The sequence below is a fragment of the Plectropomus leopardus genome, chromosome 2 (assembly GCF_008729295.1).
Source record: "Plectropomus leopardus isolate mb chromosome 2, YSFRI_Pleo_2.0, whole genome shotgun sequence".
In the NCBI taxonomy this organism is placed as follows: domain Eukaryota; kingdom Metazoa; phylum Chordata; class Actinopteri; order Perciformes; family Serranidae; genus Plectropomus; species Plectropomus leopardus.
Window position 1 is genome coordinate 30,936,907 of NC_056464.1, and position 27,126 is coordinate 30,964,032.

The 27,126-nt window shown below is 38.5% G+C and overlaps 1 protein-coding gene and 1 long non-coding RNA gene across 3 annotated transcripts in view; one reads left to right on the top strand and one right to left on the bottom strand.

Annotated features, from left to right (window-relative positions):
• Nucleotides 1-5,721, top strand: part of LOC121959318 — a 44,207-nt gene extending 38,486 nt beyond the window's left edge. The window contains exons 4-6 of one of the 2 annotated variants that reach the window (XR_006106895.1): nt 1,871-2,075; nt 3,008-3,136; nt 5,274-5,721. This is a non-coding gene — a long non-coding RNA (uncharacterized LOC121959318). Of the gene's footprint in view, nt 1-1,870; nt 2,076-3,007; nt 3,982-5,273 lie in introns of those variants that run through there. The other variant, XR_006106893.1, reaches the window with a different exon arrangement.
• Nucleotides 1-26,566, bottom strand: part of ngfb (nerve growth factor b (beta polypeptide)) — a 36,368-nt gene extending 9,802 nt beyond the window's left edge. The window contains exon 1 of the mRNA XM_042508562.1: nt 26,443-26,566. The gene's annotated coding sequence lies outside the window, so the exon portion shown is untranslated. The remainder of the gene's footprint in view (nt 1-26,442) is intronic.
• Nucleotides 26,567-27,126: the final 560 nt, after the last annotated feature.

The following is a 27,126-nucleotide window of genomic DNA, read 5'->3' on the forward strand; positions in this document are numbered from 1 at the left end:
TTTAAAAAACTTCACTAGAGTCAACGAAATAATGTCAAAGCACGACCTTGAAAGGCTCTCTCACACCTTTATTTCCAGTAGATTAGATTACTGCAACAGTCTGTTTGTCGGCCTTCCAAAACAAGTGAAACAGTGTTTTGTTATCATGCAGCTCAGACCTGGAACAACCTCCAGATGATGTTAGACAAGCTGACCACTTTTTCAAAGCTAAAACCATTTTTTCACTGGCTTCTCTACACAGTAATGCAAACTCATTTTAAACTTGATTTTAAATCACTTTAAATAATCTTTTTTATCTTCGCAACGCTTGTCTGCAATTTTGCTATTTTCAATTGAAATTAATTTTCAAAATCATTTTGTAATTGATCTTACCTTTTATATCTTATCTCTTCACTCTTGTTGTAAACCTGTATCCTTTATCATGTTTTAGATTTTATTGCTCTGTAAAGCACTTTGCATCACCCTGTTGTATGAAATGTGCTCTACAAATAAAGCTGCCTTGCCTTTTTACACAGAGATATGCAACAGAGTCCTTACATTAAGCCGGCTTTGCTTTTTCACACAGAATAAAAAAACTGTGATATTATGCTGCCCCAGTGTCTGATTTTAAATAGCATGCCGGCAGCTCGGAAGCAAAAGAGGCGTGACGTTTAATGCAATAGCATCGGCCTTTAGTGTTATGTGGAGACAGCTCTTTGTTGCTGATCCTGTCCTCTGCCTCGAGGTAAGGAGCTCCTCGACTTTAATGTCTTCCAGATTTGCAGACATTTTTGTTGCTGTTCTTCCCTCTGAGTCAGCTGCTAACTGCTGCTAGTCACTTTTTAAATCTCACAGTGGTGGGTTGCAGACAATAACACATAATCAAAATGTAAAACCCTCCCTTCCTGTCCTGCTGGCTGTTCCTTTAACTCGATTTGGCATCATTACTACCTCCGCTGCTGGCTTAAAAGCGAGAAAACTCTGTCCCCTCATTTCACAATAGTGCCTTTCATAAAGAATGGCAAGGCGGAAATACGGCGCAACATTCTCACCTTGAACAGGCAGTGTAAATGGACAGTAAATATGCTCTGAATGTCACATACAGCTCCTTTAAAGATTATTTAGAAACAAGTAGGCACCGTGTTATTTAAGAGTGTAGGTATTTTGTGTATGTCAACACCAACATTTATCGATAAATCTTGACATCGCACTTTATTGTCTGTTTTGTCTCTCTGTTAAATGATTCCACCAGGCTTGATTACATCCAGAGCGCCATGATTCGTTTTTGTGCAGTGATGAAACACAGCCACCACCTAAGCCGTATAATCCATCACAGTAAACCAGGAGCCTTAACTCTGTTTTGTCATCTTGTTTTATCTTTATGTCACTGTGCTCAAGTGTGCCTGAGTTAAGTGTCAGCAGAAATTTCGTTGTGTTATGTTACACCTTACTTAGCGTCAATCACCTGACATCCACAGACAAAAGCAAAGAAATAACCCCTTTGAAAACATCTAGCCTCACAAAACTTGATCATACTTTTATGTATTTCAATTCGGGCTATCTTTGCAAGCTGCTGCAGTAGAAACAGTCAAGGCATGCAAAATGACAGGAATGTAAGCTATCCATAAACAGAAGTAAATGGGCTGTAAATCTAAATGACACCAGTGTACTCCTGTAAAGAATCTATGCGGGCACAGGAAGTGTTCTCGCTTTACAGCAACTCGACAGCGGTGGTCTCTGCGGCTGTCACGGGATTTTAACCTGAGTGACCTCTCAATCTCCGGGTGGGCTGTTTAACAAACCAGCCACCCTGTTTCTGTGACTTGCGCTCTGTCCGTTCTTTAATCATGTGGTGAAGTCTAACTGTAACTCATTTTCATTTTTTCTGCAGACTGCAAAGAAATTAACTGCTGGACGACCAGACTTGCTTGATATCGGCAAGATCATTTCCATTGGTCAACAGGAGCTCTGTGAAGTGGGCGGATTCAAAGGTCTGGATCCAGGCAACGACCAAATTGCTGTTTCTGTAAAACCTGATACGAACCAAACACCTACTCCAGCTGTATTCCAGGTTTTTCACCACTGATGCTACTGGGGTATGTTTAAGGAACCAAACAGAACATGTATGTGTAGGCAGCTAACTGAGTATTTGCATGATATATACAATTTATTTCAAGCACTGCAGTTTATTCAGGCCCCTAGACTGATTTGAATGGGGGGGGGCAGTAAGAGATGTCGGTGGGTAATGTAAGTTATATTTTAGGTGCATATTGAACTGTTTCATATTTTTATCCAAAGTTTTCTGATAAACAAGCTCAATTTTGTGCCTTTTTATGCTCTATGGCAGCGATGCTCAACTCACAGCCCTCGGGCCCCCAACCGTTTCCTAATTCACAATAAAATTAAAGTGATTCACACTGGGTTTTTGTACTTTTAGTATACATAAGGTGCCAGAGTTTATTAAACAGCATTAAAATAGAGCTTTTAGTTCCACTGACCTTTATTTTTTTTACCAAAAAAAGGCCAGTGGAGGATCCCCTGCACCCAGAGATCCTAGACAGAGATCCTAGTTAAGACCCTTATTTTGTAAATACAAGAAATGTTCTGAAATCCTGGGAATGTCCTAAAAGATAAAAAACGAAAAACAACCTAGAATCCTAGAAACGTCTTGAACTCCTAGAAACATCCTAAAATCCTAGATATGTCCTAGAATCCAAGAAATGCCCCAAAATCCTAGAACGTTTCTTAAATCCTAGAAACATCCTAAATCCTAAAAATGCCCTGAAATCCTAGAAATGTCTTAAAATCCTGAAGAATGTCCTTCAGTCCTTTCTAAAAGTTTCCTAAATCCTAGAAACGTCCTAAAATCCTAGAAATGTCCTAAAATCCAAATTTATGGGCAAGTTGGGGGCATTACCTTCCAGAGGGAGAATACCTGAAAGTGTGCTGAGCTTACATGTCCTATTTTTTTTTTTTGAATTATTAGCATCTGTCCTTAACACTCATGGGTGTTTTTGTCTTTGTTTAGGTAAAAAAAAAAGAATTAAAAGACAGAAATTTGTGAATGCTCACCCTACAGGCAGAATCATTGTGACTTCACACTAACAACAACAAACACTTCTGGGTAGACAGCTGGCAGGTGATAGCAGTTGTGGAGGTATGTGAAATCAGCTATTTGTTTATTTCTGTTGTCATTTTCAGCTGTAACTATAATGTTTAAAGATATACAGATATACTGACCTGTCTGGCACTGTGTGTGTATTTTAATGTACTGTGTTTCTTTGTTATTAAACCAAATCTATTGGCACAGAAGTTAAGCAACGTAATGCTGTGGACGGGAGCCACAGCAAAATGTATTTTAACCACCCAAAAAGATCTATTTCAATTTAAGTTTACGCTGTATATGGAATACTTTCTTCACTTACTCTCTAACTGACTGAGGCAACGGTGGAGCAACTTTCATGTTCTGTGAAGTAAAATGAATGTTTTTGTCAGAGGAGTCTGGTTGCTTTGAGATAACGGCTTCAGTTCCCCAATGGAAAAGGCTTTGTGATGGTAAGATTAAGCTGTGAAAATATTCTAATGGTAAAAAGTGTACTATAATCTCATATTTCTTTTTTTTAGGTGGGCCCTTTTTAGGTGGCTAAAAAGTAACAAACTGAGGCAGCATTTGCTCATACAGGGGTTTTCTACCCACAAGTTATTCTAAACAAGTATTGGTCTATATGGGAGTTAAAGGTGAAGTTTGCAATTCTGGAGAAAAATGGCTGATATTTATATTTATATAACTCAGCACGCAAACACATACACCCCTCCAGTCAGTCAGTACTCCTTCACAGGCTCCACTTCACCTTTCTCTCCCACCGTCTTCATCTTTATGCATCCATGGTCTTCCCCTGTCCTCTGCACAAGCACAGCATGATAGTGTTGTGTTTCTCAGTCAAAGCCACTTTTGTTTCTCTTTGTTTTTCCAGTGACAGAACCAGGGCTTTTTTTTTTCAGCACACACAGAAACAACAACAAGTGAACCGTGGGGAGATATTTTCTGAATTTCTCAAAAAAATGTATTAAATTAGAATCACAAAATCAACCTCTCATGGCCCAGTGTCCTTCTTTTGTGTGCCAAATGTGTAAAGAATACCCCGAAGAGCCAGTGTTTGGTTTGTCCATTCTGGGCTACTGTAGAACAAAATCCCCGTGTGAGAGGATCCACTACATGTTACATCTCACACTGAGGATACGGAAAACACAATGATTCCTATTTTCAGGTGGTTAAACACAAATTAGAATATATATATTATATATATTCCGACCAATAGATACCTGTAAATTCTACACGCTAGACCTCTGAGACAACCCCGACTTTTGTCAAACGGCTGTATATTTCGTTTAAAGCTAGAAGTATTCATCTAAAAAGTTTAACTCACCCAATCTGCACACTTTGCTATAAAAAAAGCGGAAAAATAGGTTGAGAGCTTCAGTTACAGTTTTACGTAATGCTAGAGGCAGGCAGACAGGAATGGATAAGATGTTTGATGTTTTGTGATATTCATGAAAATATCTGAGATTTGTGTAGATCACAGCCATGAGTGAATGTCAGCAATATCATACAGACTTAAATAATATCTATATATTAATGTTGTCTGTTATGTCTATATATTATATCTTAATTTTGACTCTGTTGTTGAGTTCAGTATAACAGAGAATGTCATACATCAAGTATAGAGCAGCAGAAAAGTACAATCTCAGGTCATGTATAATGTGTTGATGAAGCCAATATCAACAACGCAATGAAGGTTTTGTGAAAAGACTGTAATATTTTTGCTTCATGTTATTTCAAATCTGCATCATTATTATTTTGTGTATACCATGCAAAAGAGCAATCATGCTAATAGAAAACAAATGTCTCGGTTATTCTGAGGATCAGATTTTGGCTCTCGACACTCAGTTGTAACAGCCTCTCAGTGGTTAAGAAACATGCAGTCAGCAGTCTCGTCCTGCGGTGAGAGGAGAATGGCAACATTCATTCAAGCTACTAGGTGGGCTACAAATATGCACATAACGCGCTGTACAACATTAGTGTGCACTGGGGCATCTCACATCGCACAACTCATTCAGCCTTGAAGCAGATGGGCTGCAGCAGCACACGACCACATGATGAGTGGAGGCTGGAAAAATGTTGCCTGGTCATATAACGGTGATGCCGTAACAGAGACGGAGATGGTGTTTCACGGCACCTCTGTGTATAGTAGCAGTTTGACTTCAGCTTCCTAAAAACGCTTGTCTCTTCCCAGACCTAAACCAGTAAAACACTGTTGGGATGATGTTGAACAGGATGTTTGCAGCACAGCGTGCCAATGATAACACCGCAGGAAATGCTCTTGAATCACAGTGAACAAGATCTTTGTGGAACATTTCCAAGAAGTTGTTAAAACCCTGCCAGCTGTTCTGAGGTCATGCTCTCCTTGTTTATATGGGACAAAAGTTTTAAAAGTACAACAAAAGGCTTTGTTTTGGATCTGCAGCTACCACAAAATTCCAATCCTTCAACTGGTATTTATCTATTTTATCAGCAAACCCTCACTTTTATATGATTGTTTCTCAGTATGCGATGTAGTAAATAGTAATATGTGGTGGCTGTAATGGACCTATTATTTATTTAATATTTTCATGCTTCATCTAGTATGCATATAATGTATAGAGTAGCTTTTTAGAGTTAATTGTTTAATATATGTGTCTGTAAAGTGGGATCAATAAAGTTATATTTCATTGTGTTTAATGTATTCTTGTTCTGGGGTGTTTTTGAGGGGTTTTTTAAGAACGCCACAAATATTTTTGGAAAAGGACGATAAAAATCTATCCATTTACGCAAATGACTGTTTTTTTTTGCTAAAATTGATGCAAAATCTGCAATTCCTTAACAACTGAGCAAACTACATCCACTCATAAAGGTCGTGCGATATGCTTGAAAACACAAGCATATTAGATCTTGAAGTGAGACTGTTTTGTCAACTGCTGTTTCTAAGGTCAAACACAAAGCCACAGACAGTTATAAATAGATTCACCTTTGGATTCAAAGTCAGTGTTGGATCAGCATCGGTGTATAAAGTACGGCCTTTACTTAAGTAAAAGTACTGAAGGGCTACTACACTGTGAAAAATACTGCACTTCAAGTAAAAATCCTGCATTCTTAATTTTCTTTTAGTAAAAACGTAGCTAAGTATTATCAGCAGAATTTACCCAAAATATCAAAAGTAAAAGTAGTCATTCTGCAGAATAATGTTATTTGTCAATCTTTATTGTTAACATACTGTATATGTGATGTTTTTGTATTAATATTACTGCTGCGCCAATGTATGTATTTTGGATTTTACTGCTGTAGGTTTTGAGGCCTATGCTAATTTTGACTCCCTTATTTACTGCTGGGTAGTTTAGTCCACAGTGCATCATATTCTGTGAGAGCATATGCTTGTAGTGTCTCCTGTGAGAACCACGTATCTCTAAAAAGACAATTGTACTTTCTTAACGAAGTTTTTTTAATTTTTTTTTTTTTTTTTTAAATTCATCTATCTTAAGAAGTAGGAGAAATTTCTTAAAACACAAAGGAACGCTTCATCATTCAGTTCATTGAAAAAACAAACAAAAAATTAAATAAATTAAAAATCACTAAACTGGGAGATACAAGGTTTTACAGGAAGAGTATGACAAATTGCAATCTGAAAAATAAAATTTTGAATAAATATAAATAAATTTAATAAATTATGAAAGAATAAAGATAAATAAATAGGCCTATAATAAATAAATTGTGATCTGAAAAATAAATAAATGATTAAATAAATAAAACAAATTGCCTAATTAAAAATAGATAAAAGTAGTGGGACAAAATTTACAATATCTGTGGCTGTAATGTTGTGGAGTAGAAGTAGGAAAATTGCTTAACGTCGAAATACTCAAGTAAATTGAATTTTGTTTTTTATTTATTTATTTATTTAATTGTTTTTATTTTTTATTCTGCTGCAGCTCTGATTTCTGTTTGCGACTGGCTCCATCTCCATGGCATCGGCAACTGGAAATCAATGTTTCTCAGAAGCTTAAGTTGACATAAAGAGGTCAAACTAATGGCTTATATAAACCTATAATAATATTTATGTTAATTTCGACTATCCAGGAAAGTGCAGTTGTTTTTTATGCCGGGTTTGTCATACAAAAAAAAGAAGAAAAAAAAAGATGAAATCGTCACACACTTCATCAATGAATAGAGATGGCAATTTAAAAACTCTGAAACTTTCTAAACCATTGCTTTGAAACGTTTTGAAATGTTTCAAAACCTGATCGCTCTACACTGGCACCCATTTATCACTGTTTTTGTTGTAAGCTCCCTTTTCCCCAGCCCAAAAGCCTACCTCAAAAGGTGTCATGCAAATCAAATCAAACTGATTGATTAATTTCTTATACAATATGGTGACTATTTCATATCATTATCAGTTATGTGACCTAAAGACATGGACCTTATGCTATGCTACAGTTAGTCTGTCGAACATTTTAATGGTTTTATTCATTAACGGAGACTTTACTGATCACATGACATCTCGAAACCCCTCACTATATAGTAGATCCATGGTCTCGATCTACCTGCCGAAGCCGGAAGTGACGAAACATTTCAAAACAGGTGGATCTTCGGTGTCGAAATTGCCATCTCTTCAAATCGACATTGAACGCACCATTGAGGCGGGTCATTTAAAGCGCCATGGCCCTGCTGCGTGATTTACTCATTCACAAACTGCTTGTTACCAAGGTAACATTTTATAAAATAAGCTAGCTCACCTGCCAACAGCCATGTCGCTTTGTGAGGAAATAATCGTGTTTGTGCTGCATTCATGGACTCAATTATCAGCCGTTTGTCACGAGGACTGTCGACCTGTAACGTCTCTTCAGGCCTGAGAAACAAACTTTTTTTGGACTTTCTGGCGAGCTAACTCCCCAAAAGAGGATCACCGCTTCGCTTCGTCGAGCTAAGTACCTTTTCGTTGGTGATGCTAACATGCTGCTGACTTGATATTTTGGCTTTGTTTGGTTGGTGTTTTTGTGCTTGGAGATTAATATGCTGCTGTATGTTTCTGGCTGCTAATTTTGCAGTGTGGTTTACTTACATGCAACATGCTTTGGTTTTAATTGCGAATGAATTTCTTGCTGTTTCTGCTCTGTCGTTTGGTGTTTTAATGTTGGAGGATGAGATGTTCTTGTTTGAGTATTACTGTGGTGCTGAATTGGTTTTGCAGTGTATTTCCGTTTTGGTTGCTTGTCTTTGACTCACACACAGCCTGATATTAAGGTATGTTTTTAAAAAAAATCTTATATGTATCATGTTTTTTGTTTTTAACAATTGAACCATAAGCAGAAAAACACAGGTGCAAATAATTACATTATTGATGCTGTGTTGCATTTAAGTGCACCAGTCAGCCATACTCCACATTAACATGCACATACATTACATACATACATAGACACTGAGTTTTTGTGACACTCGCTTTCCTTGCTGTTGCAACTGTCTTATCAGCTATAACAGTCTACTTTGAAAACCCATCTATCCATCTCTGTTTGCTGCTATCTGCTGTGCTGCATTCTTGTATGCAGTGTTTGCTTTGGTTTTAATTGTGCAACAATTTCTCGTTGTTTCTGAGCTGTCCTTTGGTTGTTGTTGGTCACAACACCAGTATTTTAATGCTGCTGAGACATGTGATATTTGGTGTTTGAGTACTACTGAGCGCTGAAATGGTTTTGCAGCTTATTCCCTTTTCTAGTGTCTCAACACACCTTTATTGTTAAGTAAATTATGGTTAAAATGTGGATTCACTTAAGCATGTTTATCGTTTGCTGTATAGCTTGTGTCTTAGCTCTGCTGCTTTGTGTTGGGAGAATAGACCTTTTATAGCAGATTTTTTAACCATTAACAGGAATAACACAGATGCAAATAATTACATTAATGATGCTGTGTTGCATTTAAGTGCACCAGTAAGCCATAATACTCAGCAATGTGGACTGTACCTTGAGTCTTGCATGTGGGATACTATGCATCCTGACTGATTTTTTTTTTTTTTTTTTTTTGCCACACCTGCTTTCCGTGCAATGACTAACTGTCTGCCCTGAAAATGATCTCCTGCTGGGTTTAGATGTATTCATCTAAATGAGGTGGTATATTTCTGGACTACTTGGAGGTGTTTGATGTGTGGCCCACATGTTGAGCGTGCTCGCTAAAAGCTTCAACCCCCTCATAGTCTGAGTTTCCTGAGTTCTCCTATTGAGTCCATGAAATAGCTGCTGACTGCTTTTGTATGTACAAAGGTTTTGGTGGTCAAGATTATCATAAGTCCTGCTCAAATTTTGCTGTATACTGAGCTTTGTGTTATGTCAGAATTTAGACACCAAATAGCTACTTTTTACTTTGTCCTCACATATCCAGTTTATGTGCGATAGTTATAGGACTGTACTACAGTATGCAAAACAAATTAGACTGTGATTATTTTTGCCAGACACTGTGACTGCAATATGATATGATTTTTGTGGCTGTGGTAATATTTGCATTAAATTTTCACTGAAAGAAAAATATCTATCTATCTATCTATCTATCTATGATGATTATGTGATTTCTGCAGGGGTCTGTATAAACGTGTCCTCTTCAGTCTGGAATATGATTTGTAGGCTGAGGCTTCTCTGTAGCATCCCATGTTTCATTTATAATGGTATGTTTTGACACATTTTACTTGCATCAATAAATTGCAGCTCCTGTGATTTGGGTACATAAGTCATGTTTTGATTTTTACACAATAAGAGTTTTGTAATGTGGATATAATGACATAGTGGGTAAAGGCAAATAACAGAGTTGTCTTGTTAGTGTTGCAGCGTTAGTTCAGAAAATTACATCACTTTACTGCAACACAGCCTCGTTGACATCATGATATCCAAAATCTAAGACTTTCTGTCTCATATCACAATATTGGATATAATATCGATATATTGCCCATCCCTATTTGCACTGCTTCACTCCTAAATGACAACATCACTGTCTGCAACACTCTGTATATCAATCATATACAAACTTTGCAGTAGAGCTGAAAAGTAATGTCATGCTTTTCTTTGTTCCAGCATCTCAAATTAAAGATTTGCAACTTTTTGTGTGTTTTTTATGACAGTAAACTGAATATCTTTGTGTTTTGCATGATTTGTTTAACAGAACGAGCAGTGGGAATTTTCTTGCACTCTTGGACACTGTAATGGCCACTTTCTCTCTATTTTCTGATATTTTGTATAGCTGTTGGGTTGCGGTTTCATTTTGCAATATTGTGGTATTTAACCTCTTTTACTGTGCTACCCCGCCTGCAGCTGGTCTGCTCATGTGCAAACTCTTTTTTTGTTGTTGTTTCATTATTCATTTAACCATTCATATTATTATCATTATTATTATGATTCTTTTTTTAAATTGGAGTTATCAATTCATCAGAGTGAAATGGTCAGACTTAGTACAAAAAACAAACACACAAAACAACAAAAACAAGAAATTCAAAGAGTGCTCAGTCTGTTCTGAGTGTTCTTGTGTTTGTTTGTGCAAAGTCATTAATTCACTCCGAGGTGCAGGTAAGAAGTGAAGGCAGACTAAACAGTTCTTCCCTTGTCGGTGTAAATTAACCGAATCAGTTATGTGGTCTGTTAACTTTGAATGGAGAGGCCACCCACAACCACTGACCTACAACTCATTAGCTCTAATGGAGTCAGTTTAACGAGCCCCGTCTGGGATGACTGACAAGCAGCCCGGGGTGGCACACAATCCAGCCTGTAGACCAGGAACAATCCACCTACCTCCAAAAAAAAAAAAACAAAAACATGGCAGTGGCTTTATTCATATGGTAAAAGTCACACAGCCCGTCTAGAAACCTGATCCACCTGGCTCTCATTCAGAGAGGAAGGGAGGTGCAGGTGACTTTATCTGAAAGCCACCAATGGGCTTTGAATGACATGCTGCTCATTACGTTGCTGTGGTCATTCATGCAAAACTGCATAGCTTTGTGCTGAATTCAAGCCCTCAAACTGAGAGGTTCAAGGAACATCAGCCACAGTAAGATGTAGAGTCTATTTGAAATACACGAATGTCATCTTTACACTGATGATGATAGAAAATACGTTTTTTAAACTTTGTCTATTTCTAGCTTTCCTTCTTTCCCGAACGTCTTCATAACATTAGCACAATAATGTTAGATAATGTTACATTAATCTTAAAACACCACCATATAAAGTAAAGCTTATGTATAGCTCTACATTTTGCATAAATATTTTTTTGGGGGGAGGGGAAACCTGTTAACATGCTGATGAGAAGTCTCAAATTGTGCTCTCTAACAATCATTTCTGGAAAAAAAAAAAGCTAAAACTTTCACATTTTTTTTTCAGCTTTGAGACTAATTTGCTAGACTGTACCCATATTGCTGGATGCCATAATTAGACTTGAGCTGCTGCTTTAAAGTTTCAGCCGTTATGTCACTTTTCTTTAGACAATCGCATCTTAACTGACAGATAGGAATCCGTCAGTTAACCGAGCATGCAGCTCTGCTGCCGTGCTTTCATCGATACACAGGGACAGGCGGGAAGACACAGGAATGGTGGTGTATAAACATCTCTAAACTTGAAGAGTGTTTTCAGTCAAAGGTAAATACTAGGGCAGAATTTTGTTGCTTGGCAACTGTACAGTATATTTCTTCCGGAGTTTTTTTTTTTTTTTTTTACAAGTCACGGAGGAATGCACACAGGAAGAAAACGGAAAAAACATTAAGAGGCATAGAAAAGAAATGGACAGTGGCAATAAGAAGCTACACACAGCTCACGTACAGCTGTGTATTCTGATGTAAAAAGAGGAAGGCTTTGATACAGTCAGTGAGAGTTCTTCCCGACAACTGAAATACAGTTTGACTGCGGTCCAGCTCAGAGAGGTGAATGATAGTTCAGTCCTTGTTCTCTCATTGATACTCCCCTCGGAGAAGTGGTGTTCTCTCAGAATACAGATCTTGCATCAGGCGGCCCTCGGTGTATTCAAATTGGAGTCTGTTTCACAGAGACCCGAGCACACCCACCCATCAACATACAACGCAGCAGCAGCAGGTGATATCTGGCAACAGGCTAAAGGCAGTAGGATAATGAATTTGTGTGGAAGATAAACTGTGGAGAGGTTCGTCTGAAACAAGGCTGTTTGTGTTAACTCGATCTGTGAAAATATCCAGGAAATACTGCAACATGAAGTACCGCATCACCGAGTGAGGTGATCAAAAACAGACGGTGGTTCTGCTTCGGGAAGAGGTTAATAAATGTCAGTGAAGATCCATTTTGAAAATCTCCAGTAAAAAATATGTCCTCTTTAACATTAAGATTAATTATTTGGCGTTTTTGAATGAGTTGACAGAAATATCACCTGCACACCAGAGCGTCAGATTAACTTGACGTTATGAGAGTTTTTGCCCAGTATTTATTTTCTTTTGTCAAAATGAATAAAGAGCTGACTGAGGGATGGAAACATGCACATTATAAAACCAAGTTTTTTAAAGGTTTAAACTGTAATACCTGACCCAATGGTCGAAACTAACAGGCAGCAGCAATTTACCTCAAAGCCAACGACTAACATCAGGACAGAAATACGCAAAATTGAACTAAACTGCTGAAACTCTGAGAGCTGATCATAACAGCATTGCTATCTTATCATCTTTATGTGTGGTCTACTGTTTTTTTAGGACAGTTTGTGTTGTCATTAGTTGCAATGTCTGTGCTTTGTGTGTCTCTTGGCTTTTCTACAGTCTTTCCCTAGGAACAGCAGATTTTGGGTTTTGGATCTTGCATTATCTCTGGCTCTGGACATATTTATGCTGTAAGCCTGTGATCTAATTTTTTATAGCTAGTTTTGTTTGGCTTTATACTTGCCTAACCACACCAGTATCATGGGATTTGGGCCTGGGATCATCTCAAAGAGGACATTTTGTAAAAGACTGTGTATAAAACCATTTTGTTACTGTTGCCAGTTTTGCCACTGTTCGATCTCTTCAGAGAAAGTAGTTCAGATAAGATTTGAATTCTTGGCTTGTGACGAAAGATTATTATTATTATTATTATTATTATTATTATTATTATTATTATTATTATTATTATTATGTACAATGTTTTTTTGTTATCATTGCTTATGACCTGTGTTCAGGGGCAAGATAAAGAGGCAACAAGAAAACATGAGCATGGACATGATCAAATGGGGCTGTTGAGCCTGCTGGCTAGCTTGGCTCTGCCGGCTATGTTGACGTGTGCAGCAACTGTGAACAAGCTTTTTGCAGACATTATTTAGTTGACCATGCACACACTGCACTGAGCAAGCGAGATGCCATCTCAGAACCTATCTGCTATCATCATGATGACGATAAGCCTCAGAACGGCCAGTATTTTCGAGATATCGGCACAGCCAGCGTATATACCAGCATTGGCTTGTTCTTCCAGGCCCCTGTCATTTCAGCTGATGTCTATAGACTAGGGATGCACAATCGTATCTGCACATGATCGGCATCTGCAGATATTGGGCTTAAAAGGAAATATCTGGATCAGCCAATATGCTGATTTCTGCCATCATCACAAACATTTAAATTTTTTATTGGTGAAGTCAATATGTGCAAAACATCAACCCTCAGTTAAAGTATTTTTCTTATTTTGCACCATTAATTAATATTGCATACATTGAAAAGCATTGTATTTTACGTCTCCGACTGCTGGTGGGTCATCATGATAACAGTATGCATAATATGATGTTAATTCCACTACAGAAGAAATTTCATGATCACTAAATTGTGATTGGCCAAGTGAATTGCTGTATATCAGATCTTGGCAAAAAATCCAATATCGTGCATCTCTGCTATAAAGAAACTATTATAAAGTTAATGGCCATCTGGCCAGTATGTTTCATCTCTCCACACTGACTGTTTACCTGCTGCTCAAATGTGATTAATGCGACTCGGACTACAAATAAATGCCAAATTGCTTTCTATACCCATACTGTATTTTGTTCTGCACATCACCAATTGCACGCATGTCCATCCTAGAAGAGGGATCCCGCCGCAGTTGCTCTTCCCGAGGTTTCTAGCTCCCCTGTTCAAGGTTTTTTTAGGGTCCAAGGACAGAGGAATAAACGTATGCTGTAAACCCCTCTAAGGGGTTTTGTGATTTGTGATCATGCAATATGGGCTTTATAACCAAAATTGAAAATTTAAGTATACCAAAATCATGTCCTGTTGCATGCAGAATGTGCTTACATAAGCAGAATCTGTTAATAGAAAGATGGGAAGAAAGACTTTACAATCACAAGGGAGGAAGTAGCGGACTTAAAAACATTGAACTTATGTCAGAAGAGACCATCGCAGGTATCTCAAAACAACAGGAACTAGTACTGGACTTGACCCTCTCGTCCTCTAATGTTGGACTGAGGGCAGGCTGAAAGCTACAGTGAATATTGCCTTTCGAGGAACAAGTGGTATTAAAGGGCATGTTTGGGCTAGCTGGCTATGAGCGTGCTATTGCAGTAGATATCTCTGCAACACAAAATGTAGACGTTATGTCAAAAGTGTTACTACTTCACATTCTGTTCATGATGCTGGTTCATTTTTTATATATTTGCAACTAAATTTCTCGCCATACCTTGCACATTGCTTTTTTAAGGATACAGATACAACCAAATCCACCATAACATCTTCAAACATGTTTAATGTGTCACCTCAAAACAATTTTCTTACTGCAGTTACCTCACACATGCTCGCGGACATGCTTACACGTGGTGCCTCAGCACAACATTGCAACACATTTTGGGTTACATTTAAGGTTTTAAATCTTTGCGTACCTGCCTCAGCTTGTCCCAAGGTTGTAGGAAAGTAAAATCTCCTATTTTGTCTTTTGGCAACTAGTCAAAGGAAACACGTTAAGAGGGATAATAGTACGCAATTGAAGCACATAATTTTTCCTCTCAGACCGCTTTCCTGTTGCTTCTAGTTGAGGCAATTTTAAGTTGTACTGTTATCAGACAGCTATGTGGGAAAATGTTTCCAACAAATATGACCTTTGGTTGAGAAATGGGGCCTCAGCTGGCAGTCCGTTGTGATTTAAGGCAGATGTGTGAAAGTCTGCCTGGCGCTGAGACCTGAGGACCACATCAGGTCCAAACTGAGACCGAACTGAAATAACCAGAGCAGGGAGGGCCGGTCAGTCAGCTCAAAGCTTTTTGTGATGCAACACTTAAGAGTTATCACTGAGTAGGCAGTTTGATTTCAACATCCGGATGTCAATAGCAACCTAGTGTTTATGTTTCCTGCAGCAGGATACACAGTGTGCAGAAATTATAATGTAGCATTGTGATTTAGGATTTATAAGCTTCCCACAAGAGGACTTCCTCACTGTTTACGATTCAGATTATACAGCCGATCACACGCAACAAAATCTGTTCATACTGACAAAGATAAGTGAAAACAGCCAGAGAAAGAATGTGTCATAAAGTGAACATCTCTCTTTACATTTCCCAAACCCACTGAGGCAAAATACAATCATGACTACGACAGAAACAACCATGTGAGACTAGTAAATGGCAGATATAACGAGGACAGTTTCGTTACTCACTGATGGCTCTGTTTGGTCTCACTGCGCTGAGGAAACACAGCTGACCCCAGTCTCTATGCACAACGTAAACACAACAGGCTCAGCGGAGAAACCGCTCCGCTCAAGTACTGCAAATTAGTTAAATAAACTCTTACAACGGTGACTCAAGACGGTCAACGTGTGTGTTGTGCAGCAATGCGGCAGAAGTTTAGCTTGTGATCAAACTTTGGCAGACGTCGGGTCTCCTGAGATGAACTTCACACTATCATTTACTTGTGAATTAACTTTGGCACAGGGAGGAGGTGAACAGCCTCAGTGACCTGGTCTCACGTTCTCCAGCTGATAATGAGTGAAGCCCCCACTGATTTTTTTCGTTGTTTTTTTGTCCGGATTACGGCCAGTTTGATTAGTGGAGGACATTATGATGCGAGATGCCAGATCAGATATGACTTTCAACGCTTGGACGGAGCGGCTGCTTTGATTTCTCCCTTCACTTAAAGAAATTATTTGGCCAGACTTTTACATCCTCCTGTGTCTACATTTGGCTGATATTGAGTCTATTACTGTCATGTAAAAATCATGCAGATCCTCCTGGATTGCCAGATATTTCTTCAGCAATTCTGCTGAAAACCATTCAAGACATTCTTTTCACAGTCCAACTATTCTTCTGTAGAAATAAGCGGCCTCCTCTGTTTGCACCTCTGTTTATTGCTGTTTGTGTCTGTCAGCAGCAGCAGCATGTTGGCTTTTAGCTGCTGTGTTAGTCTTGGTATTAGAACGATCCAGCAGTCCATGTGTTGTTTGGTGAGATCTTGGGTTGTGGTCTGTTTTGTCTATGGTGACTGTGAATTAGTGTGTCAGCCAAATGTCCTAAAAACTGTTGTTCTCATTTTCATCAAATTGAAACCAAGATGCCAAGGGGTCAAAGAGACTCATGTTGTGTTTTTATTTCCAAAAGTACTGCGTCTGTGTTTTGGCAAGAATCTGGTGAATGATACGAATCTCCATATAGAGGTTCTGAGTGAATTTATTGTGTTATTAGGCCTGGGTGATATGATGAGATTATAGTTTAGCACGATATTGTTTGACTACGAACATATTCCTCACATGTCCACTAGGTCAGACTGTCAATACTGTGCACCTTTTAAGGTGTCAATATATAGACTATATAACAATATTGAATAATAAGTTGAATTGCATCTATGGGTCGATGAATATTGGTTTTTCAGGGCCGATACAGATACTGATCATTAGTACTTAATCAGACCGATAACTGATATGTGAAATGAATATGCATTCACCATAACAATAAAAATATTTCTGTCAAAATTTAGATTGTGGAATCCAACACAAAACTTTGTTTAATCAAAACTGAAACTTTCAACATCATATACTGCAACTTTCCTGGTATTTTTTTTCAGTTCAATTAAAAATGAGTAAGTAAACATAGCTGAGGTTTTACAAAGTAAAAGTTCCTCCCATGCTGACACTTTCTTTGCAGACTGCCTTCGCTGCTGTTGGTTGAGTGTAATATACTCACTTTTTCATTAATTAATTTTATTGGCAATCTTTAAAATAAAACGCTGATACAGATAATCGGTAAAATGCCAAATATCGGCTCTGATAATCAACCAGGCGGATAATCTGACGATTTTTATTGAAACATCAATCAGATGATAACTGCACACAACTCCCCGCCAGAACAGACCGTCCATTGCTGCTGTCTCCGAAGCTGGTCACCTCCCAGCGAATGGTCAGTTCAACTTCTGCCCGGTTAGCACGCGCTCAGTCAGCAGCATTAGCTAACATCCAACACTGAGTTGTAAAATGGTCAAACAAACTCACAGCACCAGATAAAGGTCTTGACTCTGTCGTCAAACCTATTAGTAACTTTTAGGTTATAATGTAGCTGTGTGATGCTACTCTTTGTGGGTTGACTCAAGTGTTGCGGAGCTCACATTCCTGCAGCAGCCTCTCTAAATTCAGGTTTTTTTGTGGGTCTGTGATCACAGTGGGACTGAGTTCTACAAAAAAAAAGAACCTCTTTGATGATTCTTTGGTTTTAAACCAGTTAAACAGGGAAAACCTGAGAACGTGAATAAAGTGATTTGTGTTGTGAGTGAGTTGTGTGATGAACAAGTCTGTACTAAAGATGGCATTCTGTGCATTCACAACAGAGGGATTTGTATTTTTGTTTTTCATGGTTACTGTAGCATCCAATACCAAAGCACTAATTTTTGTGCAGTCTGAGCAATGGAATTAACTTCTATGTATATATCAGCAAAAATAAATAAAATAACAAGATTATTTAGGTAAAAAAAAATAAGAAATAACAAAAAAAGTAAACAATTGAAAATAGTGTTTTTTTAGGTTCGATTCAGTATCAAGTGCATCAATATTGTTTTACTCCTCTAAAAAGTGCACATTAACGTACCACACATTGACTTTGGACTTCGTACTAATCCTGCTCAACCAAAATATTTCAAATCTTTGTACAGCAGCTCCAAGTAGGAGAAACTGAAATTGGCCTAAACTATCACCTTGTGGAAAAATGACTCCCATTTCCTTTTCTGGCTTTTGTTTCCATCTTTGCTTTGACATTTTGTGGCATACTCTTTCCAAATTGATTGTTTAAAGTCTCGGTTCACTGAGCGCGTGATACATCTGCACCTTTTATGACCAATTAAACAGCTTCTCACATACCCTCCGACACCTTTTGTGGCTCTTTTTTTTACTGCAGCTTTTGTTTTCCTCACTGTAATTATCTGTATCCCTATATTATGGTTACACCTCCTCCAAATAAATTCACCCCTGCTGTTATGGAAGGTAAATAAAGTGACGCCATGGAAGCAGCCATGTCTGTGTAGAAATGCATATGTGGTGCTGTGTTTGACGTTTTCTGTTTCAAGCAAATTTGACTGTTTGTATCCTGTCACTCTTAGTGGTCGTCTGGAGTTTTGCCTTATTTGTTTTGAGTGGCTCAAATCAAAAAGCAGATTCCCTTACACAATTAGTACTCTATCCCTGTGATGAAATTACATGCTTGAAAAATCCCAGTGATCTGTGTCAGCAGTTTGCCTTAAACAGCATGGTGGAAAACAATCATCATCAGTATCAGTTTTTGGCTTAAACACTTATTTAATTGTAAAAGTGATTGTATATTTTGAACGATAAACATCAGTCATTCATGTTCTCAAAGCAAGTTTCCCTTCTCATGATAACGTGAAGAGTTACAGATGGATAGCTGGGTTACGAGGTTGAGTTGTAGTTGGCGTGCTGGATGAGGAGAGTGATTCACAGTTCACGCTGTGTGTGTGGCCTCATTGTAACTCGCACTTTCAGATGATGAGGTACTCCTGCTTGCAGGGGCACTTCAGTGGAGAGAGGCAATCCAGCTCGATCACAGGCACAGGCTTGTTGTATCTCTGCCGCCTATCCCCACAGATATTCACCATTATGCTGCTTTTATATGCCATTATTATCATGGACTGTATATTAATGTCAGCTGTGTTGCCAGAGAGACGTGCTCCTCCTGCGTTATTGAGACAGATAACTGTCGTCGTGCAGCAGGAGGATTTAAAAGTTGCTTGTTTTTCTCTCCATGTTTTTTAAGTGGGTACCATGTTCCTTGAACTGCGCCCGAGGCTGCAGAGATGATGGGACATGTCTGCGTGGAAGGTTAGATGGTGATGCAATTATATATGAAGGGTGGCTAATCGGGTTTGATGCCAGTGAAGGGAGGAATAACACAAGCTCCTGTAATTTTAGGCAATTATAGTGCTGCTCTTTTGGGGGACAGAGGAGGAGAATTATCAAAAGATTCATCTTTTGTATCAAGACCCCTAAACATGGTGGGAAAAGTAGTTTTTCAGTAAGAGCTTTAAGCTGCAGATATTCTGCTCTGTAATTGGCCAGGTGTTCCTAAAGCTGTAAAATGTGATGACTTCGGATGAGAACGTGTTGGAAAAAATGGCAAAGTAGTAAATTCTTTCACTCATTTTCCACCCATAAAAGGAGCCTTACTGTTTTCTGATTTGCTCTCTTTTCGCAATTCTCTCATGTACGGCTGCCCCCTGAAAGTCGGAAATTTGGATAATCAGTCGGAGACGCCTTAGTTGACTGACATGTTAATTATTTATTTATTTATTCTTTTTTGTGTTGGTCAACATGCTGTGTGTAATTCTGGAGACGTTTTGGTCCTCAGATTTTGCTGTGGAGTGAACGCTTTTGACTTTCATGCTACTCTTTGGAGCTGCAGACATGCAGGAAGCGCACAACAGCACCGAGGAGAAAGGAGAGACCTTCTGCTTGAAAGTGGTGAATTTACAGCTCACAGCAACTCAATATGATACAGGATCTGGCTTCTGTTTATCTAGTGTCGGCAAAAACGTTGTGGCACATTTACAACCTGTCATCAGCGCCACTAGATTGTTTACTATATGACTTGAATGCCGCTGTCACACTGAGCCTGTTAAACCTTAAAACTTTGGATGGGAAACAAAACGTATCGTTGGATATTTGAGTTGAACAGCCAAATCCAATTAGACTGCCATAATTCTGAGTCGCTCAGTTGTTACGTAAATCAAGTGCATGGCTGGGATGCACATCTTCTCTGCTACACACTCCAAAAAAAAGAAAAGGGAATTTTCTAACAAAAGTCATGAGATATGAAGGAACCATTGCAGGGCTTCAACATCAAAAGTACACTGCTGTTTGACACTGCCCAGAGCAAGACCATGCTTTCCAAAGAAGAGGGCCATCGTGGCCAGCTCTAACTGAAATTTCCACCAGGTTTTTCTGCCAAAGTTCAGCTACATGAACATTTGAACTTAAATCTCAAATATGTGGTCCTTCACAACGTGCATGCAATTTTATTCTGGCATCAGCAAGAGGAGGAAAAGTTAGTCCTGTCCATCTCTGGGTCCCTGGAGTTGTATAGCTCCTCATTGCAGAAAGTACTGAGAAAATTAAGCCCATGATTGTTGACATTCTAATGTAGTCTGTAGCATCCCAGTTTGCTGCTTTAAGATCCTGTGTTTTTCTTTATTCTACACACTTCTTTGCACACACCTGTGTTAAAAAGGTTTTTTGTGGCATTCTTGAAAATGGCCACCAGAAACCATGAAGAAAAATAGTGAGTGCTGCACTGGGTACAAGACACTAGGTGTTGGGGATAGTAAAAAATCAGGAGCTTTTCAAGGATATTTCAAGTAGTCACATAATTAAAAATAAATAGCTATCAGTCTTGCTTTTGAAGTTGAAATGTGTTGGTCATCCATGTACTGATTAAGGATTTTTACTGAAAATCAGAGTGCCATGGATGCTTTTCTGACTGCCAACTAATACTAGTTATTGTTTTTTAATTCTTATGTGACTAACATAGACTGTAAAAATAATGGATGTAGCTACTGTGACATCATTGGTTTCTGCACTCATGTTTTGAAGCCTTGAGTTAAGCATTACAGCCAACAGCATCTTTTCTGGGGCCATAAGTGACCATATTAGTGTGAGAGACTGGAGCTGTGAAGGTGCGAGGGGTGACTGAGATCTGAGGACGGCATCGGCAGACAGCCTGTCACTTAAAGTGGCCTGCCCTTAATGATGTGTAACTTAAAGTTTTAACAAAATGTAAATGGATGAACTATATAAAAATGTACAGCTGTCGTGAATGTTGAAATCAGCTCTAAAGGCCAAAACTGTTTTTTGTTAGAGGCTGTAAACATGTTTATTTCTGTTATAAAGTTTGGCATTTTAATATAGGGGTTTATGGGGAATGACGGGCTTTTGAAGTGGCCATTCAAAGAACTGCAGTTTTTGTCACCTCCACATTGGGTCCATTTTTCAGCCCTTGAGGTTGCAAATTGGCTACTAGAGACCATCTTGGAATGGGACCACTCCATCCGCAATACAGCGAGCCACCACTTTAAACAATTATAGGACGAGGGTGTAAAATGCTGGTTTCAGTGGCCCCTGCCCCTCATCCTACCCCCCTACTTTGGTCAGCCTTGCTCGGACCACATTTGCCTTGAGCTAGGCCTTCATTTTGATCTCAGCTACACAGCTGTAAAGTTTTGTGACTGCATCTTACATGTTCACGATGCTACTATGTTGACAAAATCTGTCCGCAGCCAGACAGAAATATAAGCACCTGTGAAAATACTCAAAACCACCTTTGTGGTAGTTTCTGTCACAATTAGTGTTACTGACTCACACAAAGACTGATGGAGTGAAAACAATACCAGCCATCGTGGCAGTCTTGCAGCTGGCAAAAATTGCATGTATAACAGGCGCAAGAAGTACATGAAATAGATGGACACAAAAAAGGACATTTTTAAAAATTAGATGTAGCACTGTTGACATGTCAAGATCCCTTTTAATGAGGTTAGAAGTTGATGATCGTATTAAAATAACAAGAAAAGTTTACCATCAAATGTAAATCTGTTGCTTTACAACACTAGTTTTAATGCAAGAACAAGTTTGATTTTTGTTGTTTTTTTTATGTCATTGATCTCATTTCTGTTAAATCTTGCAAATAAGCACTTGAGCTTAGTACATCTACAACATGGCACTGAAAAAAGCCAAAGAGAAACAGAAGTGTATATAAAATAAAAGAGAAAAGAAAAGAAAAAGATATGAAGTTCAGTGCAGACGGATGTTTCTTTGCATGTACAGGTTTTTTTTAGGCATGCATAAGCTTTTACACCCTGGTTCTACTCAGATGGACCGTACAGCATCTGTAACCTTTCTTTCAGACTCTGCCAGACCCTGTTCATCCACCTGTGGAACAGATTGTCCAGCAATGAGGAATGCTGCTGTGCTGATGTACATTGTTGCTCTGCATACCAGAAAAGATGGAAAAAAGACAGAGATAGTGCAGTAGAAGAAAACTGGACCTCACATTTTTTTTTACCATCTTCCAACATAACACACTTTAGATCAAGTCAAACAGTGACTGCACCACATTCTGTTCGCAAAAATATGGAAAATTTAAAGATGTGAACGGATCTGAAAATGATGGGAGAGTTAAAACGTGTGGTCTTAAATTTAATTAGATTGCAGCCAAATAGAAAAGACAGTTTCTGACTGCCAGATCTTGTCCAAACCAAAACTATTTCCACTCGGATCCAAGAATTAAGGATTTTGGCAACGTGGATCAAACTACACTAAGAAGTTGATTTACAGTGGACGGTTTATTAAAGAATAATAAGACTGTATTATTAGGCCAAGCTGATAATGTTTTGTCATAAAGTTCAGGCTTCTCTTCTGACTGGATTAAGGAAAGGAAAGTTTGTCGTAGTGCTGAAAGATGATGAATCAATGAGGTTATTTTCTTTACTTTGTGGAATTTTACATTTCTTTGGACTAATTTTCTCTCAAACATTATCTGGTTTCAGCTTGTTTAGTGTTTAGACATGCAACTTTTTATCACTGTAAATTAAATTATCTTTTGTTTTTGAAATATCACTTAGAAAAACAAGCAAGATGAACTCTTCACCTTCAGCTCTGGGAACTTGTGATGAATGTTTTTTTTCTTTATTTGACATTTCATAAACTAAAAAAATAATTATTTGATTAAAATTATATTTAAGGGATTAACCTCAAATGTAAATAATCGTGCAGATCTAATTCGGAGACTTCCTAAAATTTTAAAAAAGAGTTTCTGGCTCAATACATTTCAACTGAAGGTTTGGGGAGACATGTCAGCTGAGGATAAGCTGTGGGGAAAACACCTTTCAAACTCCCACCACCTTAATAAGCACCTTAGTTTGGGAGGTTCAGACATATTTCATTACTGTATGTTCTAGTAATCAGCAACACATATCGTAAGACATGACACACAGAGGCATGTTGACACATGTGGCTTAGGGGAATCATAAATCAAACATGTAGTGAAATTTTTCATTTTTCATGATTCATGTACTTGGCATGTTGTCGATATCATGTTTTTTTTTCTCAAAATGTAACTCCTCACATTAATCAAATATGGTTGTTTACTGTGTGCAGAAGTAGATATTAATGACCCACTGTTTTGCAGTTCACAAAATCAGAAGCAGAAGTTTCCACAGAGCAGCCTGTGGAGGGTCGAAGCATTGTTGGATACATTTTCCTCTTTCCTTTGAATGTGGAAAAAAACAATCATTTAATATTAAAAAAAGACAATATGAGGAGTCATGTAGCATCCACCTTTTTTTGGCCGTATGTTTAACCACAACTAGCAAACTACTGTGTGCTCAACATCCTGTGGCTACAAAACATGACCGCAAGCTGCCTTTGAAGGCAGCATTGTGAATCAACCACACGAAAGAAGTGAGGCCTGGTTCAAAGTGACCTGAGAAGACTCAATAAAAAACTGCACCACACATTGTAGACATTAAAATTGGCTTTAAATTGAAGCTGACATTAAAGATCAACATTTGAAAGATGTTAAAAAACAACTTGTGACCAACCACAGATACCATCAGAGGTAGGGATGCACCAACTGTGAAATTTTGGGTCAATATTGATGTTTAAAAGGACAATTTGACCATTTACAAGTGATACAGATGTTTTTGGTTAAAACTATAAAATCAGATTGTGGCAGTAGAGGTTCTGATTGTGGCGGGCTGCCACAAATAATTGTATGTCTGGGAAATCCTGCTTTCTCTTCAACAACTGTAGTCATTCAAGTTTCACGCCCAAAACATTTTACAAGATTACGTTTTAAGACATCATGATAACATTATAATTTACCTTCGCTCATTGCTCATTTTTACTGATAAGAGCTTGAATGCATCCTAATGATACTCAATGTAACCAGGGCCGGCTTTACCCAATTTGGTGCCCTAGGCGCCCTAACCCTAACCTGCACCTCCGCACCCAATAACGACACATCACGTGCTCACACATAATTTAGGAACATGTCACTGTTTATTTGTTTGTAATGTTATTATATATATATTTTTTCTAGACAGAAAACACTAAGTGAGGGCGCCAGTGGGCATAGAAAGATATTATTTTATTATTATTTTCCTTCGAGGCCAAGGGGTACTGGCGGCATGGCGGCGCCCCTCCAGCAGATGGCGCCCTAGGCGACCACCTACATCGCCTATGCCAAGAGCCGGCCCTGAATGTAACCTTTGCGAGCTGTTCGTTTCGGCCACCATCTGCAAACTGCTAACATCAATTAGCTTTCCCTCTGCTGATTCTAACATGGATTTGTTGTTCACAATATAGCATCATCAGGGAAAAATGGGGTGCGACCTCTGACACATTGATAATGAGTTCACTGCGTTCTTCAGTCTCAAAGGCATCCCAGAAAAGATCTTGGTTCAGATTATACATGTTTCTGATTGTCCCGGGACAACAGGACGCCATCAGTCTTAAGCCATGCTTTGTAGCCTGCGAAACATTGGCCACTGACATAGGTGAATGTCATCTTATTTGCCGATGGCAGTCAGCAAGGCCAGTATCGGCTGATGCTGATGTGCAGCCAATATATTAGTGCATCCCTAATCAAGGATATTTCCAATGTTGTATCCCCAAAGGCGAAAAGGTCGCACATACACAGATCTTCTGGACGAAGTTGACTTACCTTAATTACATACATTTATTTTGGCTTTGTCAAACAAAACTCTTCTTAAAGGGTCACATGGTAGTAAAACTCTCCAAGGTCCATATCGTTTTTGACAATATGACAATGACCATTAGTGATATATATAAAAGGAAAAATTAAATCTGCTTTTGGCATTTCCTTTCCTTAACTAAGCACTTAGACTAACATCCCACCTTCAGCTCGCCCCCTCTGATTTCATCACTCTGACTTCATCACTCTCTTTGTCGTTGTAAACTGACTACTGCCTCTTTTGTTGGAGCTCAGAGAAGCCTCCCTATTGATTGTGCAGTTTGTTTTTCCTGCCAGTTGATAACAGCCGTGTGGTTTAGTTTATAAATGAGTCGCTCTGTTCCCACATGTACTTTATGTTGCTCAAATGCATACCGTCTGTGTCTGTAAACTCAATTTTTACTTTGAAACTATTAAGAACTCAGTAAACATCTAAAAAAGGGATTTTTCTCAATGCAGGAGAGTACATATGAATTTATGAAAATATAATCAAAGGTATCCAGAATACATATATTTAAAGATGTGTCTGAAATCCTATTCCATAATGACAAATATGCACTATGGAAAAAGTACCTATCAAAGCAGCATTGCAAGTCTTCTCGAGTATAATCACCTGCTATTATGTCAAGAATGCAATAATTTGTTTTAACTCTGTGGCACACATAATTTGAGTAAAACTACCCTGCAGCTAGCTCCTTGTTTCCAACCCAACATGCCATACAAATACAAAAACTGTGCAGGAATGCTTTGAGAATATCACCTTGCCCAAGGAGACGAGTGCACGTCTGATCGGTGCTATTGTAACCTGATGAGCCCCGAAGCTAAGCTTCAACAGTTTCTGAGGGGATGGAGGAGATGATCACCTCCCTATAGGGTCTGATCCTCAACCCTGAATCTACATTAGTTTCCCAAAACATAGCAATTGTAATAACACCATCAGCAGGTAGCTATCATAGAATACAGAAACAGAAAGTATAAAATGTCTGCATGTGAAAGTTGACCTTGTTCATAACTTTCTTTGACACTTAACACAGGTTTTACCTTGAAAGCTGCACATCTCAAACTATTCAATATTCTTAAAAAAGGTAATTTACTTTGTCTTGAGGTTATTTTAATGTAATGCAAAAAAAAGTATTAAACTACTTTGCATTTTATAGGCTAGTAAGGTACTGTAGATCCATGCAGTGTATGAAGGTAAAATAGTCCTCTACCTCTGCAAAAGCTCTCTTCTCTCCACTGACGTAAGACTCTCGAAGATCACTGAAATATATTCCAGTTTGTGTCCAATTCCACGAGATGCCAGGGAGGGGAAGAACAAATTCTTTGTCAATTATCCCAAACAGTCCTTTCTGAGTCTTGCACTTGTTTGAAAATTGTTCTGAAAGTAAGTGAGGAGCGTCCCAGAGGCTGCAGGCTCTGTCTGCCTGCAGAGCGGTGCAGGTCCTAGTGCCTGCCTGTCTAGTGCCCTGGTGCCCTATATTTATTCTGTCTATGTGAGAATCTTTGGTGTTTGGTACACTGAATGTAGTTCTGTTACATTCTCTCTAAACTTTGTGAAAATATTTTATAGCATCCACCATACTTTCAGATTTTTCAATTTCAGGTGTTTATAACTAATGGTTTACCTGCAATAAGAATTTTGCCTGATTTCATGCTATCAGATAAACTGTTACGTCACTACGGTGGCAACACGAAGAAACCGTCGAAAAAAGCCAACCTTTCGCAGCAGTATGATACGGCACTGGGCGATGTCAATATGAAATGCTGCCGCACAACAGTATAACTCGAGGAACTGGAAAATCCTTGTACTTTGGGCAGTAGGGGTGGTAGATAGGTCCAATAAACACCGGACTTTTACCCAGGGGGCTGGTGTTTGCTTCCCGTATGTGTGTAAA